The sequence below is a fragment of the Arachis hypogaea genome, chromosome 15, assembly GCF_003086295.3.
Source record: "Arachis hypogaea cultivar Tifrunner chromosome 15, arahy.Tifrunner.gnm2.J5K5, whole genome shotgun sequence".
NCBI lineage: Eukaryota > Viridiplantae > Streptophyta > Magnoliopsida > Fabales > Fabaceae > Arachis > Arachis hypogaea.
In genome coordinates, this window is record NC_092050.1 from 80,271,217 (window position 1) to 80,278,294 (window position 7,078).

Consider the following 7,078-nt stretch of genomic DNA (forward strand, 5'->3'; position numbering starts at 1 on the left):
GTCTGTTGCTGAGTGGATGATGGAAAAGGCTTGCTATTGCTAAACCTGTTTCTTCCACCATTATTAAAGCCTTGTTGAGGCCTTTGATCCTTCCATGAGAAATTTGGATGATTTCTCCATGATGAGTTATAGGTGTTTCCATAAGGTTCACCTAAGTAATTCACCTCTGCTATTGCAGGGTTCTCAGGATCATAAGCTTCTTCTTCATAAGAAGCCTCTTGAGTACTGTTGGATGCAGCTTGCATTCCATTCAGACTCTGAGAAATCATATTGACTTGCTGAGTCAATATTTTATTCTGAGCGAATATGGCATTCAGAGTATCAACTTCAAGAACTCCCTTCTTCATAGGCGTCCCATTATTCACAGGATTCCTCTCAGAAGTGTACATGAACTGGTTATTAGCAACCATGTCAATGAGTTCTTGAGCTTCTGCAGGTGTTTTCTTTAGGTGAATGGATCCACCTGCAGAAGTATCCAATGACATCTTTGATAGCTCAGATAAACCATCATAGAATATATCCAGAATGGTCCATTCTGAAAGCATGTCAGAAGGACACTTTTTGGTCAGCTGCTTGTATCTTTCCCAAGCTTCATAGAGGGATTCACCTTCTTTCTGTTTGAAGGTTTGAACATCCACTCTAAGCTTGCTCAGCTTTTGAGGAGGAAAGAACTTGGCTAAGAAAGCCGTGACCAGCTTATCCCAAGAGTTCAGGCTATCTCTGGGTTGAGAGTCCAACCACACTCTAGCTCTGTCTCTTACAGCAAAAGGGAAAAGCATGAGCCTGTAGACTTCATGATCTACTCCATTAGTCTTAACAGTATCACAGATCTGCAAGAATTCAGTTAAGAACTGAAAAGGATCTTCAGATGGAAGTCCATGAAACTTACAGTTCTGCTGCATCAGAGAAACTAATTGAGGTTTAAGCTCAAAATTGTTTGCTCCAATGGCAGGAATGGAGATGTTTCTTCCATGTAAATTAGAATTAGGTGCAGTAAAGTCACCAAGCATTCTCCTTGCATTATTATTATTTTCGGCTGCCATCTCCTCTTCCTGTTCGAAAATTTCTGAAAGGTTATCTCTGGATTGTTGTAATTTAGCTTCTCTTAATTTTCTCTTCAGAGTCCTTTCATGTTCTGGATCTGCTTCAACAAGAATGTTCTTGTCCTTGCTCCTACTCATATGACAAAGAAGAGGGCACAGAGAGAGAGAGAGGGTTCAGATTTTTGGTGATGTGAGGAAGAGATGTTGGTAGATGAATAAATAAATAGAAGGAGATGAGGGAGAAGGATTTTCGAAAATAATTTTTGAAAAAAGAGTTAGTGATTTTCGAAAATAGTTTTGAAAAAGGTTAGTAGTTTTTCGAAAATTCAAATAAAAAATAATTAGTTAATTAAAAAGAAATTTTTGAAAAAGGGGGAAGATATTTTCAAAAATTAAAGAGAGAGAGTTAGTTAGGTAGTTTTGAAAAAGATAAGAAACAAACAAAAAGTTAGTTAGTTAGTTGAAACAAATTTTGAAAAGATAAGAAGTTAGGAAGTTAGAAAAGATATTTTGAAATCAAATTTTTGAAAAAGGTAAGATAAGAAGATATTTTTGAAAAGATATGATTGAAATTAGTTTTTTGAAAAAGATTTGATTTTTAAAATCACAATTAATGACTTGATTCACAAGAAATCACAAGATATGATTCTAGAACTTAAAGTTTGAATCTTTCTTAACAAGTAAGTAACAAACTTGAAATTTTTTGAATCAAAACATTAATTGTTATTGTTATTTTCGAAAATTTGATATAAAAATAAGAAAAAGATTTTTGAAAAATATTTTTGAAATTTTCGAAAATAACTAAGAAATTTGAAAAAGATTTGATTTTTTTGAAAAAGATTTTGAAAAAGATAAGATTTTCAAATTGAAAATTTGATTTGACTCATAAGAAACAACTTGATTTTGAAAATTTTTGAAAAAGTCAATCCAAATTTTCGAATTTGATGAGAGAAAAAGGGAAAGATATTTTTTTTTTTTGATTTTGGAATTTTTATGATGAAAGAGAAAAACAAGAAAAATGATGCAATGCATGAAAGTTATGGATCCAAATAATGAATGTATGCAAGAATGATATGAATGTCAAGATGAACACCAAGAACACTATGAATGTCATGATGAACATCAAGAACACATTTTTGAAAAATTTTTAATGCAAAGAAAACATGCAAGACACCAAACTTAGAATTCTTTAATGCTTAGACACTAAGAATCCAAGAATGCATATGAAAAACAAGAAAAGACACAAAACATGCAAATACAAAGATCAAACAAGAAGACTTACCAAGAACAACTTGAAGATCATGAAGAACACTATGAATGCATGAGAATTTTCGAAAAATGCAAGATGCACATGCAATTGACACCAAACTTATAACATGACTCAAGACTCAAACAAGAAACACAAAAATATTTTTGATTCTTATGATTTTATGATTTTTTTGGTATTTGTTTTCGAAATTTATTTGTAAAAGAAAAATATAAGGATTCCAAAATTTTTAATATGAATTCCAGGAATCTTGCCATGTTAGTCTAAAACTTCAGTCCAGGAATTAGACATGGCTCACTAGCCAGCCAAGCTTTCAATGAAAACTCCGGTCCAAAACACTAGACATGGCCAATGGCCAGCCAAGCTTCAGCAAACATAGATACCTCTCATGTATACAACAGCTGATATTTCATCCAACTTCATATACTTATGAGTGGAAGCCTCAGTCCAAAAGAATTTAGACATGGCTTTACAGCCAGCCAGGCTTCACATGCTTCATGAAACACTAGAATTCATTCTTTAAAAATTTTGAATAAAATTATAAAATTTTTGAAAACATTTTTATTTAAAAAAAAATTTTTTTTTTTCGAAAACACAGGAGAAAAATTTTTAAAAGAAAACAAAAGAAAATTACCTAATCTGAGCAACAAGATGAACCGTCAGTTGTCCAAACTTGAACAATCCCCGGCAACGGCGCCAAAAACTTGGTGCGCAGAAATTGTGATTACACTTTGATTATGTAAAATTCATCGCTCTTTCTTTCCCTGGTAATGGCGCCAAAAACATGATGCTAATACCATGGTTCACAACTTCGCACAACTAACCAGCAAGTGCACTGGGTCGTCCAAGTAATACCTTACGTGAGTAAGGGTCGAATCCCACGGAGATTGTTGGTATGAAGCAAGCTATGGTCACCTTGCAAATCTCAGTCAGGTAGGGTTAAATGTGATTGGATTAGATAATTAAAAGATAAACAATAAGGGATAGAAATACTTATGCAATTCACTGGTGAGAATTTCAGATAAGCGAATAGAGATGCTTTCGTTCCTCTGAACCTCTGCTTTCCTGCTATCTTCATCCAATCAGTCTTACTCTTTTCCATGGCTGGCTTTATGTGATACATCACCATTGTCAATGGCTACTTTCGGTCTTCTCTCGGGAAAATGATCCAAATGCCCTGTCACGGCACGGCTAATCGTCTGGAGGCATCATCCTTGTCAATGGTTTCATCCTATCCTCTCAGTGAAAATGGTCAACGCACCCTGTCACGGCACGGCTATTCATCTGTCGGTTCTCGAGCATGCTGGAATAGGATTTACTATCCTTTTGCGTCTGTCACTACGCCCGGCAATCACGAGTTTGAAGCTCGTCACAGTCATTCAATCATTGAATCCTACTCAGAATACCACAGATAAGGTTTAGACCTTCCGGATTCTCTTGAATGCCGCCATCATTCTAGCTTACACCACGAAGATTCCGATTAAGAGATCTAAGAGATACTCATTCAGTCGAAGGTAGAACGGAAGTGGTTGTCAGGCACGCGTTCATAGGTTATGATGATGATTGTCACGTTCATCACATTCAGGTTGAAGTGTGAATGAATATCTTAGAAGCGAAATAAGAAGAATTGAATAGAAAACAGTAGTACTTTGCATTAATCTTTAAGGAACAGCAGAGCTCCACACCTTAATCTATGGAGTGTAGAAACTCTACCGTTGAAAATACATAAGTGAAAGGTCCAGGCATGGCCGAGAGGCCAGCCCCCCAAAACGTGATCACAGGATCAAATTACAATCCAGGATCCAGGATGTCTAATACAATAGTAAAAGGTCCTATTTATAATAAACTAGTCACTAGGGTTTACAGAAATAAGTAATTGATGCATAAATCCACTTCCGGGGCCCGCTTGGTGTGTGCTTGGGCTGAGCTTGAGTGTTGCACGTGTAGAGGCCATTTGTGGAGTTGAACGCCAGTATTTGTGCCTGTTTGGGCGTTCAACTCTGGTTTTGGATCCTTTTCTGGCGCTGGACGCCAGAATTGGGCAGAGAGCTGGCGTTGAACGCCAGTTTGCGTCATCTATTCTTGGCCAAAGTATGGACTATTATATATTGCTGGAAAGCCTGGATGTCTACTTTTCAACGCAATTGGAAGCGCGCCATTTTGAGTTCTGTAGCTCTAGAAAATCTATTTTGAGTGCAGGGAGGTCAGAATCCAACAGCATCAGCAGTCCTTCTTCAACCTCTGAATCTGATTTTTGCTCAAGTCCCTCAATTTCAGCCAGAAAATACCTGAAATCACAGAAAAACACACAAACTCATAGTAAAGTCCAGAAATGTGAATTTAACATAAAAACTAAGGAAAACATCCCTAAAAGTAACTAGATACTACTAAAAACATACTAAAAACAATGCCAAATAGCGTATAAATTATCCGCTCATCACTCACCAATGAACTAAATGCATTGGATAGGCAGAAATTACCTCAAAAGAAATAGGATCCTGGTAAATTCCTAATTCCCTGTAACATAGGCACCATGACCTTTGAGAAGGCTCTATGTGACTTGGGGTCAGAAATAAACTTAATGCCACTCTCTATAATGGAGAAACTTGGGATCTTTGAGGTGCAAGATGCCAGAATCTCATTAGAGATGGCAGACAACTCAAGAAAAGAGGCTTATGGACTAGTAGAGGACGTGCTGGTAAAGGTTGAAGGCCTTTACATCCCTGCTGATTTCATAATCCTAGACACTGGGAAGGATGAGGATGAATCCATCATCCTTGGAAGACCTTCCTAGCCACAGCAAAAGTTGTGATTGATGTGGACAGAGGAGAGTTGATCCTTCAACTGAATGAGGAATACCTTGTGTTTAAAACTCAAGGATCTCCTTCTGTAACCATGGAGAGGAAGCATGAAAAGCTTCTCTCATTGCAGAGTCAACCAAAGCCCCCACAGTCAAACTCTAAGTTTGGTGTTCGGAGGCCACAACCAAACTCTCTAAGTTTGGTGTTGCACCCCCACATTCAAACTCTAAGTTTGGTGTTGGGAGGTTCCAACCTTGCTCTGATTATCTGTGAGGCTCCATGAGAGCTCACTGTCAAGCTATTGACATTAAAGAAGCGCTTGTTGGGAGGAAACCCAATGTTATTTAATCATATCTATTTTATTTTCTTTTTGTTATTTCGTGTTTTATTAGGTTGATGATCATGTGGAGTCACAAAAACTACTGAAAAATCAAAAACAGAATGAAAAATAGCATTAAAAATAGCACACCCTGGAGGAGGAGTATTTTGGCGTTTAAACGCCAGAAACAAGCATCTGTCTGGCATTTAACGCCAGAAACAAGCACCAAGCTGGCGTTTAACGCTAGAAACAAGCATCTACCTGGCGTTAAATGCCAAAAACAGGCTACATTTGGGCGTTTAACGCCAGAAACAAGCAGCAGTCTGGCGTTAAACGCCAGGATTGCACAACAAGGGCGTTTTACACGCCTAATTGGAGCAGGGATGTTAAGTCCTTGGCCCACTGGATCTGTGGACCGCACAGGATCCTCACAGGATCTGTGGACCCCATAGGATCCCCACCACTTCTTCTCTCCTCTGCACACCTTTTCATAACTCTCTTCCCCAAATACCCTTCACCAATCATCTCACTCACTCTTCCCCATCATCTCTTCACCACTCACATCTACCCACTCTTCCCTATAAACCCCACCTACCTCCAAAATTCAAACTTTTTTCCCTCCCAAACCCAACCCTAATGGCCGAACCCTAAACCTTCATCACTCCTATATAAACCACTCATTCCTTCTTCACTTTCACATAACACAACCCTTTCTTCTTACCCTTGGCCGAATACACACCTCTCTCCCTCTCCTCCATTCTTCTTGTTCTTCTCCTTCTTTCCCTCTTCTTTTGCTCGGGGACGAGCAAACATTTTAAGTTTGGTGTGGTAAAAAGCATTACTTTTTGTTTTTTCGTAACCATTAATGGCACCTAAGACCAGAGAAACCTCAAGAAAGAGGAAAGGGAAGGCAATTGCTTCCACCTCTGTGTCATGGGAGATGGAGAGATTCATCTCAAAGGTCCATCAAGACCACTTCTTTAAAGTTGTGGCCAAGAAGAAAGTGATCCCTGAGGTTCTTTTCAAGCTTAAAAAGAATGAGTATCCGGAGATCCGACTTGAGATCCAAAGAAGAGGTTGGGAAGTTCTCACCAACCCCATTCAACAAGTCGGGATCCTAATGGTTCAAGAGTTCTATGCAAATGCATGGATCACTAGAAACCATGATCAAAGTGTAAACCCGAATCCAAAGCATTGGCTTACCATGGTTCGGGGAAAATACTTAGATTTCAGTCCGGAAAATGTAAGGCTGGCGTTCAACTTGCCAATGATGGAAGAAAATGCACGCCCCTACACTAGAAGGGTCAACTTTGATCAAAGGTTGGACCAAGTCCTCATGGACATATGTGTAGAAGGAGCTCAATGGAAGGTTGACTCAAGAGGCAAGCCGGTTCAATTGAGAAGACTGGACCTTAAGCCTGTAGCTAGAGGATGGTTGGAGTTCATTCAATGCTCAATCATTCCTACTAGCAACTGGTCTGAAGTTACTGTAGACCGGGCCATCATGATCCATAGTATCATGATTGGGGAGGAAGTGGAGGTTCATAAGATTATACCTCAAGAACTCTACAAGGTGGCTGACAAGTTCTCCACTTTGGCAAAGTTAGCCTTTCCTCACCATGAAATCCCTGAGATGCCTCAAGGGATG

The 7,078-nt window shown here is 38.6% G+C and overlaps 1 non-coding gene across 1 annotated transcript; it reads left to right on the forward strand.

The window, feature by feature from the left end:
* Positions 1-539: 539 nt before the first annotated feature.
* Positions 540-647, forward strand: LOC112752904 (small nucleolar RNA R71). Its single transcript, XR_003177312.1, has one exon. It is a non-coding gene; the product is annotated as a small nucleolar RNA R71 (small nucleolar RNA).
* Positions 648-7,078: the final 6,431 nt, after the last annotated feature.